General features: G+C 45.3%; 1 protein-coding gene across 7 annotated transcripts in view; it reads right to left on the bottom strand.

Moving 5' to 3' along the window:
- The window catches only part of ALS2CL (ALS2 C-terminal like), a 573008-nt gene that overhangs the window by 454080 nt on the left and 100864 nt on the right, over positions 1-18064 (bottom strand). For 2 of the 7 annotated variants that reach the window (XM_085628758.1, XM_085628754.1), the window contains exon 2: positions 17506-17637. The exons of the other annotated variants lie outside the window; for them this stretch is intronic. The gene's annotated coding sequence lies outside the window, so the exon portion shown is untranslated. The remainder of the gene's footprint in view (positions 1-17505; positions 17638-18064) is intronic. 7 annotated transcript variants of the gene reach the window in all.

The raw sequence follows: 18064 nt of genomic DNA, 5'->3' as shown, positions 1-18064 counted from the left end.
CAGTTGCTGGAGCGGGTAGTACACCATTTTGTATACCCCCCCCCCCATTCTGCATGTTTATATTAATCTGAATAATTAACTAATAGTAATCTTATTAATTGTTTGCAGTGAAAGACTTATCAATCATATTAACAAATGAATTACACGTGGGAATTGCACTTTGCACGGCTAAACTAATTGTAAACTAACACATGTACGCATACTAATAGTAGAAAATTAGAATGTTGCATGATAAATGTTGCTTTGGTGATGTGATTGTAAATTGTGCTTTATTAAGTGAGTGCTTTGAATGTTGCTTTCTGCTAGATAATTACTTACACATAAGGGTATTAGCGAGGGATTAACATTTTATTAGCCATTTCTATGTTTTAATTACGTTTTTGTGTTTCTTTTGCTTAAGTTACCCATTTCGGCCTAGTTAAGGCTGAACGAGACATTGAACGTGCCTGCTCCTGACAACATGAGGTTCTGGGTGAAGTGCGCATGCGTTACTTCCAGCAGCAGTGGTCTGGTCCTGACCCTAGGAGTTGAAGCCCTAGTCAAGGTTGCTCCGGGAACTACGCCAACGACAAAACAATAGACAATTTGAAAACCGGAACCAGCAAGTGCGATGACTTCATTATGCAGACTCTATGAGAACTTTACCCCTCGACCCCAAATCGACCAATCATAACTTTCTGAAACCCCAATCTTGATACTTTTTGACATTATTTTCATTATAAAAGGAGGTAGGGAATTAAACTAAAAAAACCCGCTCTTCTTTGACGAACTCGATTTCCTGACGTTATGCTGACGGAGAGGACGGTGACACTGCTGGACAGCTGTTATCCTGAATCTTTGAGAGACTGAATTGCGGCCTAACTTTGATGAAATAAAGACTTTTTCCTCGACCTGACTGACTTTTAGCCAGATTAGGTAAATATGATGTTCTGAAATGCTGATGACGATTTCTAACGATTTTGCAATATTTCTTAGATAAATGATATTTGATTAATTGACAAATGTGTTGTGTCGGTTATTTAAAGAAGAGAATTTAGTTTAGTGTGTAAAGTGTAGATAAATGATTGTGTCACTAAACCTATAAAACAACTAAATGATTCATTGCCTTATGAGGGGAATATTTTAGGATTGGAGTCAACGTATTTAGAGTGAGGTGAAGATATTCCTTTCATGTCAGCGTTTGGAAGCTTATTCCTCTAGGGAAGCAGATCAACTGAGTGTGAGTATTGGTGTTATGGGCCCCACCAATGAATGTATTTGAGTGCATTTGCTGTTGAGGTAATTGGTCTGTGACGAAGGGGGAATTTGATGTTCCACGCTGCAACACAGTCAGTGCTGTACGGAGCACAATCCTTCCTGGCTCACCCTCACTCCCCTGTGACGTGGGCCACTGTTCTCGAGGCTGGCTGCTTCAGTCTTCTGTCGGTGATCTCCAGAGTCCCCCATCCTCCTGAGCCTGCCTCTCCTGTGATGGACCAGGGCTGGCTGCTCCAGTCTTCAGTCGGTGAGCTCCAGAGTCCCCCCGTCCTCCTGCCCCTACCTCCCCTGTGATGGACCAGTGCTGGCTGCTTCAGTCTTCAGTCGGTGATCTCCAGAGTCCCGTCCTACTGAGCCTAGCTCCCCTGTGATGGACCGGGGCTGGCTGCTTCAGTCTTCAGTCGGTGATCTCCAGATTCCCGTCCTACTGATGCTCCTCTCGATACTTCATTTTGTGGCCTGTCAGGGGTCTCAGAGAGGCTAACTACTCCACTCACAGTCAGTTAGTTCTGTACGGAGCACCATCCCTCCTGGCTCACCCTCACTCCCCTGTGACGTGGGTCAGTGTTCTCAAGGCTGGCTGTTGGGGATCCTCAGCCAGCCTGTCAGTCAGTGCTATCCTGATCCTTCTTGAGTTATCCTCATTCCCCTCTAGTGCGACTTTATCCCCTCTCAGGCTTTGGTTGTGCCCGCACCATAGACACGGCGCTAGCTCTGAAAATCTCGGCTCACCCCCCCACTCCTCTCTGATGAGGTTGCATGACACATACTGTTGCAACACTTCTCTGTCCTCTTGCGTGAACTAGGTCGAACTAGGTCGAACAAATACACGTGAACAATCCAGTCCAGAGTCAGGAGTTTTCTTGACGTGCACTGATCACACAGATGGGGAAAAATACCAGCATTAGGCGGTAAAAACAATCGATTTTTTTTCATATTAATTATACATTCTGCCTTGCATGATACACACTTGTTCATCCCAAAAGTGATTTTTTTAAATGTGATTCGGAAGTCTTTTTCTTTTTATGTAAAATATATTTTAACCTAAATGTATAGGGGTCTTTCTTCCATTTGTAACCTGTTCAGCTTGTGCGGGTGGTGTATGAAGAAACATACCAGTGATGTGCAGCACTCTACTGCCCCTACATTTCTCATACTGTTATCTTGTGTGTATAACTTATGGCCAATGATTCCTGCATGGAGCTGGCTGTGAGCTGAACTGCTTCTAGATTCTTCTGAAGATTCAGTGCTTGGACAGAAGTGAAGGTGTCCGACTGGTGGCGTGGAATACAGCACCTCTTTCCACTCAGGAGTGGGTGCTGCTTGCTCTGTCCATAACTGAGCAACAATGATGCTCAAGAGAACAGAGCTTAGACTCTAAACCCCTTCAATTTCTGTGTGGCTAGAGTCGAGATGTGATTATAGTAGGTGGGTGTTTGAGCTTGGTGTGAGTCAGGGGTCAGTGGATGGATTTCTGTGGGCAGGATGGACAGGAAACCAAAACCAGCCCTGGCAAAAATGTTCAGGTCAGCCCCACATTGGATGACTACAATGGGGACATGGGAACCTGGTTAGGTCTTGGAAGCCCAATCTGCTCTGAAAGTAGCTCCTTGTGCCTGCAGCCCAATGGTAATAATCAAGATTGAAAGAATAGCCAATACAGCCCTGTCTGTGGGCTTGTGTAAATGTGGTGCCTCAGTGCTTAATTTGTAAGAGTATGTTTCCTGTTTCCCAAATTTTTGTTTAGAAGCCTGCAGCGAGCACTATCAAAAGGTGAGGTGCCAAATACCAAGGATGCGTTGTCTTGATTCCACCTCTTTAATCCACTACAAGTGGCTCTCTGCCTTTTTATCTAATTATTTTAGGTTCTTTTTCATCTCTGCTTTCTCTCTTCATCACTGTTTTCCTTTATTCTCCCTTTTTGTGTTTATCTCCCTCTTGTTTGATCAAAGTTTGTTGACGAAGAATAATTGCCGGTCCCCAGAAATGAGTGTCTGTGGGCCCCATTTACAATCGCCAGCTCAAATTAAGCACTGGTGTCCATCTTGAAACAGTACTGCCCCAGTGCATCTCATTACACTACTGCGCCAAAATGGTTGCCGCATTCAGGACCAGTACATGTCAGTAGCATACACTCAGGTGAGTGAAGAAACCATTTCTGGACACCTTTGGTCCGTTCTGACCACTGCCTATGAAGGTTGGGCACATAGGAGTCCACTTTCCCTCCTCGTTCTGCCTTTGAAAATTGAATATGTTTTGATGGCAAAGTGTGTGGAGCTTTGTGCAATCAGCACAGTCCCTGCTTCCTTCAACTGTGAGTGAGGGGACGCACTGGGAAAGTGCCCAGCAAAAACACTTCAAAGGGAAAGCCAAGGCGTCCTCTTATGCCATCCCTTCTCTCTCTCTCATACACCGGTTACCCGCCTTTCCTCAACTGTACTGCCTCCTCTCCAGTGCTTCATTTGTAAAAACAATAAGTGCCAGGGCCCTCATCAGGAGGCCACTACAGCTTCCACCACACATTGCCCCTGCCAGTGCTGCCAATGGCAGTACCAACACAATTACTAATCACCACACTCTTACAAGTGTAAGAATTCAGCCTACTCTAGGCCCCCAAAGCTATAAGAACGGCTTGGGCAGCAGTCAAGTGTCATTTTTAGCAGTGCCACCATGTGGCATACTGGTACAAGCCCAGGTGTCGACACTTAAGTGCCTGTGCTGAGCACCAGAAACCACTGGCTCAAATTAAGCACTGCTCCTCTCTATCCATTTGCCATGCAGCCCCTTATATACCACTCGCATGCTGCGTTTCCGCCTTAATCTCACGTTGCATACTATTCTTCTTCTTTCACCCATGCAGGATTATTTTCAACCTACTCCATCTTTGCAATCCTCTTCTTTCACACTGGTGCGCATACTTCTGCTCTTCTTTTCCTTCCACTGTGCAATGCCCTTTCCCTGCCAACTGTGCCCCTGGAGTCTCTCTTTTCCTTCTTACTTCAGCTGCTTTATTTATGTCCTCCACTTCTGCGTCCTACTTTCCTCTTTTCTCTCTCCTATGATAATGTGCCTCTCTTGCTTACTCCTGCAGTTGGTTCCCGGCCTAGCCTTCTCATCACTGTGTGATCTCCTACATGCACACTGTTGTACCCATCTGCCCCATCCCTACTCATCTCTCTCTCTCACTCATCCGCGTTACAGCTCTCAAGTTTACCAGCTTCATCTGCGGGTAGTTCAACTAGTCCAGATGTTTCCTTTGAATTCAAGCGCTTGCCTTCAAGATTTTATAATGGAAGAAACAGGACTTTAAGAACCAAAATGTGAAGAAAAAACTGTTGAGCTGCTCAAGCATGGAGTGGATCAAACTTGAGGGTCCTGCCGTGAACATTGTTTCTCTTTTTCAGTCTCCTCCATATATTTGTAACTTCCTGGCCTCCCCCCTTACAATGTGCATTCTTTCTCATGTCACTCACTATACTGCCTCCCTGTAGACCTATGAATAATATTATTTATTTCTGCAGTGCATAGCTCCTCTTCCCACACACATGCCCGCTTCTTTCTGTCTTGTTTTCAGGGCTGGCTCGTTGTCGCTCAGTCATGTACATGGATTCATTCCATCCACCTACTTCCCCTCTAGACACTCTACTCTACAGAAGCCATGTTCCTTGCCCAATCCAAACTCATCTCTTACCCTATCGGCTGCTATCAATCCACTCACTCATGCACTTACCCATTCACTCATCACCATCAGTTAGCACATCCTTCATGCTGTCACCCGCATATCTATTCATGCATGTCCATCTCATTTGTCATTTAACCATTGACCCATTCTCATACTCACACAAAGTCATAAAATGAAGGAGCACTTTTGGCATGTCAACCAGAGCTAGAAACTTTGCCAACGCGCATCTCCACCACTCCCAATAACACTTCACAACTTCCTTTTACTAATCCACAGCAATTAACCTATCCCTATTCACAGCACCTGATCATGAGATCGCAAGAGCACAGACTTAACAAACTAACCACAACTAATCCGCCAAGGGACAAGGAAGCCCTTATTACTCATCCACTACCTATTTACATCTGACCTTGGGTTCTGGAGTAGCGTGCTACTCGCCACAACGTGCTTCAATGCCTCGTCAGGAGTAGTAAGCACTATATACATACAATTTACTCTGTTGTTCTGTTGTTTTGCCGGTTCTTCCTCACCATGCCTGCTTTTGTCTACCTTGAATGCGAGTGGATGTGAATTGAGCACTGTTGATTGTCCAGTTGCGACATGCCATCAATTAAAAAGCCACTAATGAAGGTGCAGCTAGCCTTTCATTTAACTAGCGATGGGAGTGTGGCGAGCATGTAAAGCGTAACAGTTGCAATGACGTACAAACAAACGACTAAGGACTTACATAAGCTTGGAAACGCTGTTGCTCATATCAGTACTATTCCGACCAATTGCTTCAAGTCTTAGTATCAAGGAACCGCAAGGTGACGTGTCAATGCTAAGCTGGACAGTTTCTGAAGATAGGCCGCCTAGTCCCCATGGATATGAAAGTTAATTAAAAGTTGTTGATATTTATTGAAAGGGACACTTAAGTTGTGCTGTCCTACTGGTTACTGCCAGTATATCACGGTATGTAAATGATCAGTGGTTGAGGGAGGCTATTTCTCAAAGATGTGAAGTAAAGAAGTGGTAAAAGGATTATCGATGCCATAGATAAAAATGCATTGTGCCACTAGCCCAGTGGGCGAAATGCATAAAAAACAGTATTGGAACTGTGATTATGCATGCAAGGGGGTGGCGTATCGGGCAGCGTGAGCAAGCGTGCCTAAAAATCCTTAATATTCTGTAGCTTTTTTCAGTCTTTCAGCTTCCGGTAACTACGTATAAAATAACACAGCTAACATGAAAATGAAATGGCAGTTATGTTAATCAGTGGGAAATGCACAATCCTACATTTTGAAAACTCTATTAGACAGTGCACCACATAAAATCTTAGTTGGTGCAGTGCAGAATAGTGACTTGTGTATTTGTAGGGCTCCGAGGTCCCAGTCAGTGACAGTAAGCACTGTGAACATGCAAGTCATTATTTTAAACTTGCATTACACATAGTATAAGATAAGCTGCTACAGAATGTGCAAAAAGGTTTAAGATAAAAAGTGTTTCCAAAATATAGTTTCTTTGCAGGCTGTGTGTAGTGCAGTTGTTCTTTTTTATAACTGTTTTTTAAAAGTATTCACTTCACAGCTTAGTCAGTAGCTCACTTACAATACCCCCTCAAAAGGAACGAATGTTGTCACCATGAAGCTTCAAGTGATTCCATCTATTAAAGCGAATGCCGGCTTCCAGGTGCCCTTAGCATTTGCAGAAAGACCAGCTGCGCACATTTACACTTTCAGGGAAGCAGGCACCCTGGCAATAAGGCTCCTTTAGCTGTCTGCCCTCCCTCAGTTTTACAGCACATGGAGGCTCCCTGAATGACACTTCAGCTGAAGCAGTTCAGCTGTCGGAATTAACCGTCCCGGGGCGGTTCTCTTTTGATAAAAAGCAGGTTTTCCTGATATTAAAAAAGTATGGGCACGTTGTGCCCTTCGGATCCCTCCCACTTCGACCACTGCACTCGCCTCAGCTCCCCCCTCGAGTCCCCTAGTCCCACTTTGCTGTCATCTTCTGTTGAGATGGTATGAGTCTGCATCCACACTGAGGCATTGAGCCTTACAGAAGCGCTGTCCCTGATGATGTACAAAAATATCCCTTATTTGCAAACCAGGCGAATTCGCTTAGTTTTAATTCTAAGTTTTCTGTATTGTGTTGTCGTTTTTAAGTGGGGCTGGAAATTGCAAGTCTGTAGGAGTACTCTAAGTCCCTGCAGTAATCCAAGGTTCACAGCAAGGACTAGGGACGCAACTTCCTGTCCCTGGTCTGGACAGGAAGTGAGAGGAGCTGGCAGGCTCTTGCATGATAGCGCTAGGACAGCATGGCGGAAGACAATCTGCCCCGGAAGTGGAGAAACCGCAGTAACAGAGAGGGCACTACCAATAAACACTAGTGTTATACAGTTATTTGCCCATCCTGCACCTACATTATAACAGCCACTTGAGTGACAGAGGAATGCATATTTTTGTATCCAGTGCATTTGAAACAATTTGTTCTAAAAGTGAGATCAATAGGGCTGATACAAGACATTTACAAAGATAAAATATTTACCTAAAATACCTTTTGTGCATGTTTGGTAGTACAAAACAAGCATTTGCAATGCAATAGGTCTCGCATTTGTTGCAGTTGGAGCTACTGGCATTGTAAATGGCAGTGTTTTTTATCAATGTTTTTGTTTGCAGTGGAGTGATTATTTAAAAATTACACACTATACCATATTATAAGCTATTCTAGCAACTGTACAGTAAAGCTATGGCTATTTTAACGTAAAGGAGTGTGAATGGATGAATAAAAATACAAAAAACAGGATCTAAACATTTACTATGGAATGTATAGCAGGGGACAGGGACAACCGATCACAACAAATGTACTTGAAGTGATTGGGGCATCATATGCAATAAAAAAATCGGTAGTACGGGGTGTCAGCGACGCTTGTGCAAATGTTGTTCAGCTGGTGAAGTGGTCAGGTCTGTTTGCAGATGCAAAGTGGTGAAAGGTGAAGTATTCAGCTCTGTTTGCAGGCACAGAGGGATGAATGGTGAAGTGGTCACTCTCTTCAGCGGTGAACATGCTCTTTACTGTTGCTCATGGGCATCAAGAGAAATGGCGGACCGAGAGAGAACGGGGGAAGAGAGGCTGGAAGGGTGAAAACGAAAGGGAGAGAGGGCACTAGTGAGGGAGGTACCGGAAGGGGAAGGAGGTGGACAGGTGATATACATTTTAAAAAGCAGGTCTTTGGCAGCAGGTGATGACTGCTGGCAAGGACCAACACCCGGAAAGGAGGTTTGACATCCGAGCCCCCACTATTATAATGTGAAACTATCATGCAACTACAATATCACAAAAAGGTGCTAGTTTTCCAAAGACACATGACCCGCCTGATGTACACACTACAAGATTCTTATAAGTCCCAAGAACATAAAGACAAATTCATCTGGCACATTGGAAAAAAATTATACTTTTCAAATAGCCCTCCGTATTAAATTTGCTCCATTTCTACGCTCGGTTAACAGATATAACTACTACCCAATCAATGGTATTCAATTGATCCACCTCGGAAGAATGAAGGCTGAGGCAGACTTGCCGGGAGTGTAACCTCTGTCCCTTACAAGTGTACGTCTCACTGAGCCCTTCTGCCGGTATTGTGTTGGACAGCTGGTTACAATTCAATCAGTTGAACCCCTTATGTTTAGCCTTTAAACAGAAACACAGCAAAGCCCGCTTTTGTATTCGCCAGATAACTAGGAAAACCAGCTATACACGAGGCGCGAGCAGCAACCGGAGTCACAGAGGTAGAGAGACCAGCCTTGGCTCCGCCGGTTATGAATAACTTAACATCCACGTACCTACCAAACATGAATGTGTCCTTATAATAATAATAATAATACAGAGTTTTATAAAGCGCGAACAGTTACCTCTCAAGGAGGTGTCCCGGTGCTGAACGTAAGCAGAAAAAACAAATACCGAAGTGCAAAACAGTAAATTAACGAGGTTGGGAGAAAAGCCAGGTTTTCAGCATTGATTTAAAACACGATTCAGAGGGGGCCTGTTGGAGCTCCGGGGGGAGTGAGTTCCAAAGACTTGCTACATTGGCAGAGAACGTTCTGCCGCCCAGCCGGGCCCTTCTTATTCGCGGGACTGCAAGCTGGGTCCGGAGGTTGGAGCGAAGAGAGCGGGCCTGCGTATATCTTGGCAGTCGGTCCCTCAAGTAAGTAGGACATGAGCCAAACAAGGATCTGAAAGCTAACGTAAGAGCCTTGAATTTAATCCTGTGTGCCACAGGTAGCCAGTGAAGTGATCGAAGATGCGGAGAGATGGAATGCTTGAATGGAATATGCATTAACAATCTCGCAGCCGCATTCTGGACCACTTGCAAGCGTTGAATTAAGTATTTGGGCAATCCCAGGAACAGGCCATTCGCGTAATCCAATCTAGATGTGACTGTCGCATGGATTACCATTTTCCTGCAATGTGTCGGCAAAAGTCGCAGGATTTTGCGAAGATTCCTAAGTTTACCCAAGCAACAGCCCATCAGCTGTTGGGTGTGGGAAACAAAGGACAGATTGTTGTCCCATCGCACTCCCAGATTTTTTGCCGAGGTGCTGGGAGAAGGGGGGGAGCCCATTGCTGCCGGCCACCAGAGCTCAGAGGGGGGCGGGGCGCCTTTGCCAAAATGCAGCACTTCCGTTTTGTCCACATTAAGTTTCAATTTATTAGTGTTCATCCAGCGCGCCACATCCTGGAGGCAGCCTTTAAAATTTGACAAGGCTGCCTCAGACCCCTCTGCGTATGGATACACAAGCTGAGTATCATCGGCATAAGATACTGCCTTGACCTCCCAGTTAGCGATCAGTGTGAAGAGTGGGGCCATATAGATATTAAATAGAAGTGGACTAAGCGCCGAGCCCTGAGGTACGCCACAACCTAACCGCTTAGGTGTAGAAGAAACAGTCCCCAATGCGACCTTCTGGGTTCGCTGGGACAGGTAGGAGTGTAACCAGGCCAGCGCTTGATCCTGTATGCCCACTTCCGACAGTCTCATCAGCAACCTTGCGTGATCAACGGTGTCAAAAGCCGCCGAAAGATCCAGGAGCACCAGCAAAGCTGAGTCTCCCGAATCTAACGACCATCTTATTGATTCTGCCACCTCGATCAGAGCTGTCTCGGTGCTAAAACCTGGTCTAAAACCTGACTGAGTCTCGTGCAGAATCTTGTTGTCCTCTATGTATTTACTGAGTTGCCGCTGGACAACTTTCTCCAGCATCTTGCCCGGGGCAGCCAGAAGGGAGATAGGGCGTAGGTTGGTGAGATCCGTAGGATCTCCATTAGGCTTTTTCTTTAAAGGGAGGAGGGTCGCATGTTTCCATATGTCTGGGAAGACCCCCGATGAGATGGATGTATTCCAGACGTGTTGTAAGGACGGGGCCACAAAATCCGCCATTGTGCACCACAGTTTGGGAGGGCAGGGGTCATCCGGCGAGCCTGACTTGCAACACCTTAATTCATGTAAAACCGCGGGCAGAGTTACAGGTTGAAAACAGATCAGCGGACCGCTTATCAGCAGTTTAGCAGATTCTTCTGTTTTCTCTGTAGCTACCACTGGGCCAAATGAATCATAAACGCTCTTAATCTTCTGGTCAAAGAAATCCGAGATTTTATTACAGATAGTGACCGAAGGCGGTATCTCCCTTTCAATGCATCTAGGCTTGAAGAAGGACTGAACCACCTTGAAGACTTCCTTGCTGGAGTGTTCTGCCTGTTCAATTGACGCAGCAAAAAATTGTTTCTTTGCCTTTCGGACAGCCTTCTGAAATTTATGGGAGGCCATCTTATAATGAGTTCTCTCCAGAGTCCCATAATTTACCCTCCACCGCCTCTCTGAACGTTTACATTTAGCCTTCTCCGTTCTAAGATCCTGTGAGAACCATGGAGCAGAGGGGGAGTCCCTTTTGGACAGCGCGCGTTTAGCTGGGGCAATGGATGAAATCATATTTTCAATCCAGTAATGAAGCCGCTGCGCGTCAGAATTAGCATTCAGTGTTAACGTGGGCATGTTTTGCACCAGGACTGGGCCCATAGCGGACGGGACCAGCTTCGACCATTGTCTTTTCATGAAAACTCGTTTGCTTGGCGTTGGTCTGTCAGCTGCCAGCTTTATTGAAAAAGGTAAAAGCAGATGGTCAGACCAAAGTAGTGGCAGAGGATCTTCCAGCAACACCCCTTCAATGTTCGAAAGGATGAGATCGAGTGTGTGACCCGCCCTGTGTGTGGGTCCCTTATTAATTAGGCTCGGATTTGCGGCCATCAGGGTGGCCCTTAATATCTCTGCTTGGGCACAATCTGTTCTGTCCATATGGATGTTGAAATCCCCCACTACAAGGAAGTAGGGATGGAGGAGGGAGCTCTGCACAATTACGTCCAGCAGGTCAGTAAGATTAGGGTCATTCCCCCCAGGTGGGCGGTAGATAACTAGACCTGCTAAGGATGTCTGAGAGCCCACCTGAATGCAGAAGTGAAGCCCCTCCATGCCCGCGATCAGCATAGGGGCCGAGGATGTTAGTGTGAGCTGATCTTTAATTATAGCAGCTACCCCACCGCCTCTTTTTCCACCCTGTCGGTTGGCGAGGCACATTGTGTATCCCAGGGGCACTGCCAAGGCTATAGCCGTCACGTTATCCTCACTAAGCCACGTTTCAGTTAAGAATAAAACATCCCAATCATGGCCTTCCAGTAGCAGCCAGATATCATTGGCATGCTTCGAAAGGGATCTACAATTCAGCAACCCTGCTCTAAGACTTCTATTGCTGAGCGGTCAGGACTTGCGGAGCCCCTTCACCTCATTCTCCCATACACCGAGGTATTTCCCACACGTCCCGCAAGTAAAATCGAGGGGGAGGGAGCCTGGGTCAAACCTGTGCAAGTGGCAGTCAACATCCGTGTTAAGCCTCCACAGATCATCTCGAGACCACACGATCCTTTCCCTGTTGGTTCCATTTCGAGCAGCGTGCCTGGCCCTGGTCGCGGACGGGCGCAGACGGGCTTGCCTTTGGCGCGCCCGCTGCGCGCGTCCGCTGCGCGTTAGCCAGGGCATCAGTTTTAAACGTGAGGAGAAGCAGCAACTAGAGCGCTGACTGCCGTGTACCGGAAGTAGTAGACTCCCTCCACATCAATCGGGACAACACCCGTGGTGAAACGGGGAGGAGCAACCGGTCACGGCAATCAGACAGCACCGAGAACAGGTAAGCTAAGTGCAAATAGCAATATTTAGGGTGCGTTTAATGTGCAAACAGGCGTTTTAAAATACGTAACTGTGCCACTTGCTGAAGGAAGACACAATTACAGTAAAATAACGGTAGCTGGTACAAGTTATTATTTAAGAATAAAAGCTTCACACAAACACATTAAAAACCGAATAAAAGAACTGGCTCCGTCAACACTTGTCAACTAGCAGGACAAAGCAGTACTGTCTCTCTGCGCGCGTCCGCTGCGCGTTAGCCAGGGCATCAGTTTTAAACGTGAGGAGAAGCAGCAACTAGAGCGCTGACTGCCGTGTACCGGAAGTAGTAGACTCCCTCCACATCAATCGGGACAACACCCGTGGTGGAACGGGGAGGAGCAACCGGTCACGGCAATCAGACAGCACCGAGAACAGGTAAGCTAAGTGCAAATAGCAATATTTAGGGTGCGTTTAATGTGCAAACAGGCGTTTTAAAATACGTAACTGTGCCACTTGCTGAAGGAAGACACAATTACAGTAAAATAACGGTAGCTGGTACAAGTTATTATTTAAGAATAAAAGTTTCACACAAACACATTAAAAACCGAATAAAAGAACTGGCTCCGTCAACACTTGTCAACTAGCAGGACAAAGCAGTACTGTCTCTCTGCGCGCGTCCGCTGCGCGTTAGCCAGGGCATCAGTTTTAAACGTGAGGAGAAGCAGCAACTAGAGCGCTGACTGCCGTGTACCGGAAGTAGTAGACTCCCTCCACATCAATCGGGACAACACCCGTGGTGGAACGGGGAGGAGCAACCGGTCACGGCAATCAGACAGCACCGAGAACAGGTAAGCTAAGTGCAAATAGCAATATTTAGGGTGCATTTAATGTGCAAACAGGCGTTTTAAAATACGTAACTGTGCCACTTGCTGAAGGAAGACACAATTACAGTAAAATAACGGTAGCTGGTACAAGTTATTATTCTTCTATAATGGATGTGGTATACATGTAAAGTGCTCCAATACCTACGGATTGAGTTTGCGCTAAATGAAAAAAACTAAAAAATAAATACAAACACCTAACAGATCTGTTCCAGGTCAGGCAGCGGAGTCATAGTTCGCCCGACCCTTGTGAAGACAGAGCAGCCGTCCCTGAAAATCAGCAGGGCAAGGGCGAGGATGTGGTCCGTCGGCTAAACTGCCGACTTTGGTGCTGGAAACCAGAGTTTGAGCCCCGAGGTCGCATCAACATCCTGTGATTCTGGGCAAATCACTTAATCTCCCCGTGCCTGAATGTGTAATGTAAATACGGTGCTCGTGTAAAGCGCTCCAATAAACTTCGGGTCGAGTTCGTGCTATATATATATGCAAAAAAAACAAGTGCAAAGGCAAGTAACAGTACAAGGACATGTCGCCAGCTAGTCACATGCACTCATAACCACACCTACAGGCGACGCAACAGCACAGTGAACCCATCCGCCCAACACCGGACATTTTGCAACTTGCTTTTATATGGTCTACACATAATTATACATTTGCCACACTTGCCTCATACCATCATCTCCTGCACATTTTTCCTTTTCTCGCATAATTTAGCCAACCCTGCCAGTTATACTATAATAAAGTAAACAAACTAAACAGTTCACAGAACTTACCCCAGTAAAACAAGCGTCTTCAAATATGTCGTGTCTCCAATGAATGTCGCTGATTCGCCTTCTTTGAAAATGTTCAGTGCTGCACGTTTAAATAGAGCATTGGATGCACGAAAGATATCACTAATAGCACTAAGTAAACAAAGTAATTGCTAAAAATGTCCTAAAACATGCCTGCCCTAATTATTGCTTGCCATGCAGCTTTTATGACTAATGACGACGTGGCGGTGGCGCCAGTAATACGCCTGCTCCCGATCACAACACAGAAAGTGAGAATTATCACAGCATGAGACCCACAGCAATCATTAGCACAGCATGTCGACAGGCGCCCCAGGCTGCTGGAGCATTCAACTATAATTAATGCGCAGCACGTCTTCCGGAGACGAGCACTCAACTGGAATTAACGCGCACAAGCTGTTCCACTGTGAAGCACGTTCACAGACCAGAATCGGCTCGTGCCCAGACCAGAATCGGCGCAGCACGTCTTCTGGAGACGAGCACTCAACTGGAATTAACGCGCACAAGCTGTTCCACTGTGAAGCGCGTTCACAGACCAGAATCGGCTCATGCCCAGACCAGAATCGGCTCGTGTCCAGGTCTGTCTCCCTTGGGAGTAAACACGGCAACAATAGTCTCGTTGGCGGCAGCGCATCGCGCTGCAACGCCAGCGAGACCTAAAAAGGTAAAGAAGTCCTCTGGTAAATGCAGCCAGCATAACAAGACCCTAAAGTGCTGCTCACTGGCATCACAGTCACCATTCGCTTTTTCTGTTTACCTTAGAGAGACACACTAATTGCAATGCACATGCTCAGGCATGGGTCCCATGCTCACTGTGCCATAGAGCTCAGTGTGCGCTTCACTAATGAGCCACAACAATGCTGAAAATTATCTGTGGTGGCTTTTTTCCCGTTCACAGGAAAATCTGGTCAGGCAATTCAGGCTAGAGTGTTCGTATTAGAGCGGGATCGAGACAAGTTTGTATAAAGCTGGTCCATGTGTAGAGTGCTATACAGAGTACAAAAATGATGAACTGTAATGGGGCCTGAGCAATTCCTTGTGTCTGAGATTAATGTAAGCATTCCACCGATCACCTTTATGTTGGTCTCCGTGAGAGGCCCCTAGTGCGATGAGTATGCCCAGATGTGGCTCTATAGGATGGGTCTGTACCACAGGACTCAAGCTATACCTCACCTTTAGGGAACAATTAGGCTGAAACTGATCTGAGGCTGCTTTTTTCCCAGGGAACATGGCCTGTCAGTTTGGGTGTGACTATTCCTATAGATAGGGCCAAGGTCAATTTGCATAAGGCACGCTCATTTAGGAGCTGGAGGCAAAGTGAGCAAAACATGATTGACTGGAATGTGGCCCAGAATATCTACCAGTGGCTGAATTTAATTGAGATATTTCACCCAAGACTTTTTTGTTTAGCGCACTCGCCATGGGCACTTCCTCGTGGAAAATCAATGCCTCCACCTTCATAAGGCACAGTTTCAATTAAATAAAATACACTTTTAAACCTGAAACAGACCAATGTTTTATGTTATCTCAGCAAATATTTGTAGTATTAAAGAGAACCATGGGGAGCAGAAGAATATTGAATGCTGGATCAACCTTGAGAAATGTAGGGTCTATTATCACAGTGTACCTACAGATGGGGTGTTTGGGATGTTACACTTCCCTTATTAATGTATTCTGAAGTAAATAGTTGAGTACAGGTGTTCTCAGTTGGGTATAGTTAGGTCACTGTCGGACGTCATCTGGATTTGTAAATGACAAATACAAATACATACACACACATACCCTCTCTCCATGTCTCTCTCTCTCTCTCCCTACTTCTTTTGTAAAGGTCTTTTCAGGGAATGTTGGCTGTTTTACAAAATATTTCCTTTTCTGGCACTTAATACCCCTGACAATACACACTCCTCACCCTCTCCACTGCCCCTTCCGTCCCCTCATGCCCTGCGTCAAGTGTTAATTTTTTCTTTTTAACTGCTATGCCAGTGTGATTGTTGCAAAATCTGAATGCCCTTCTCAATCTTTTTGACCAAGATGTGCCCCTGCCTGTTGTTGCCATGTGATGGTCTTTTCCGGAGTATGTGCTAGTGGGAACTACGTAACAGTTGGTATTTCACTGTGTAAGCAAATGTTGATGTAACGCAAACATGTTGTGGGCGCATGAAACACTACTGGAACTAATGTATTTTTTTTTAAATTGTGCAAGAGTGTTGGAACAGTATCAGGATGATCAGAGCCTCAGGCAACCCCCTTCCCCAGATACAAGGATTCCTCTTGTGGTATCTTGTGGTGCATTGTAAGGAAGTAGCCTCCCCGTGCTTGGATGAAGGATTACCTATGACTGGATGAGGATCCTTTTTGTAGCTATTGTGAGTGTATGTTTGAGTGAGCAACTGCTTTTAATGAATGTATTTAGCAGACCAATATGAGGACAAGTAAAAATTGAAAGGGTTAAACCATGGGAACACCTAGTGGATAGTTTGTGGCCCCAGAAGCAGACACAGATTCATAGATTAGCTCCAAGATACCTTGCAGGTAAGGGGAGGGAAATCTAGTTTGATATTGATAAATTGGGTGATAATGGGTACTACTGTGATATATTTGTCCATGTGGAATATTTTGACACTTTGTTTATGACTGCTTTTCTTGATTAGGGTTAACTGTGGGTGGGGGGTTGATGTTATAGTTTTATTGTACTCATTTTAGTAGACCTTAGATATGTATGAACTATACAGTAGTTGGAATATGCTTGAATGCTTGTGGACGCATGTCATATGAGATATATTGATATCACTTTTAATCTGTAAATTATAGTCATGTGGGTATTTCTCCTTTTTAACCTATATTTTAATCATTTTATTATAATTATCTGTATACCTTTTTAAAGCAAATTACTGTATATGTAGTGCACATCATTTATGATCTGTATCATATGCCTGTTACTATTGCACTAAGGTTTATTTAATTAAACTACAAAAAATTATTTTAACTATGGAAACAAATGAAAGATGTAAAGGGGTTATGAGGTGCTCTGTTGTGACTGGAGAGTGGTCGGTTGTGGACAATCTGAGAGTATGTTATGGTTGTGTGAGTGTGTTCAGCTGCTGTTGAGTATCATGGGGTCTGATGTTGGAGGTGAGAGAATATATTGGGTAAGTGAGAATTCTTTGGGGTTAGCTAAGGCCAGGGTTGCTTGGGTCTAGGCTAAAGTTTGTTAGTGAAAGTATAAGCTTCTGTTGTTGGCAACATGATAGTTTGTGCAGGTTATGCTTTTGTAAATTGAATACAGTTGTCAAGATTTATGCTGAAAGGGCACCATCCCATTTTACCCGTTGACTATGGCCTGTGTGTTCTTTCCTGAAGAGTGCACTAAATGATAGATATGCCTCACACTGCCCTCTACCTCCTCTGGATTTCTTAGGATAGAAAAACTGCCCAAAGCTAGACCATAAAACTGGAAAAGAACAAGTTTACTTCAAGATGCCAGATTTTCAAACTCCTCTCTGCCATGACGTGATGAGGACACTGACCCCACAAGACCTGATTCCCTCCCATCACTATCTGCCACAGGAAAGAGATAGGAAGTAGGGGGAGGGATCAAGGTACAGGGCATTCAACATGCAGCATCGCAGGGACAGCATGAGTGGAGGTGAGCTCCCCCAGAAGTAGAGAACATGAAATAGCAAGGCCAAGAATAATAAGGCCTACCTTGTACTACACCAGTCTGCTAATGATCTGTTACTCAGGATTCTACAACTGGCGATGAAGGTCTTCAGGAGTCACACGTGTTTAGGATGCACCCAGCTGCAATGGACTCCTCCAGATGATGCTCCTAAAATTCTGTGAGTAAAAACTCCACGTCAGTATTCTGACAGGCAGTATAGAGTCCCTTCCCAATTGGTTAATGTGTGTAGACAGCCGCGCAGAGATAAATATTGTCAACTGCTTCTATAGGTTGAGGAGGCTTATTGTAATTTTGCTGACATTATTTTTGGGGACTGGGGAGATGTAGAGATCAATGTATAGATTATAAACTCCTCGAGGCCCATGGGCCACGCCTTCCAGTTTGAGCAGGTGAAGTGCAATCCACTGCAAAACATTGCCCTTGAGAAGGTAAGCCCAGATAATCTCGACAGTCTCCCGCCTTGCTACACTGTCTCCCACACGTTTAATGGACCCTCATACCACAAACGCCCAGGGCCACAGCAGAAGCCCACATGCTATTCTTTATTAGTTGGACACTGACAAAAACACCTAACATAAAAAG

Source organism: Triturus cristatus, chromosome 10 (genome assembly GCF_964204655.1).
Source record: "Triturus cristatus chromosome 10, aTriCri1.1, whole genome shotgun sequence".
Lineage (NCBI taxonomy): Eukaryota > Metazoa > Chordata > Amphibia > Caudata > Salamandridae > Triturus > Triturus cristatus.
The sequence above is the reverse complement of the archived record's forward strand: the minus strand, read 5'-3'. Positions and strand labels throughout refer to the sequence as shown.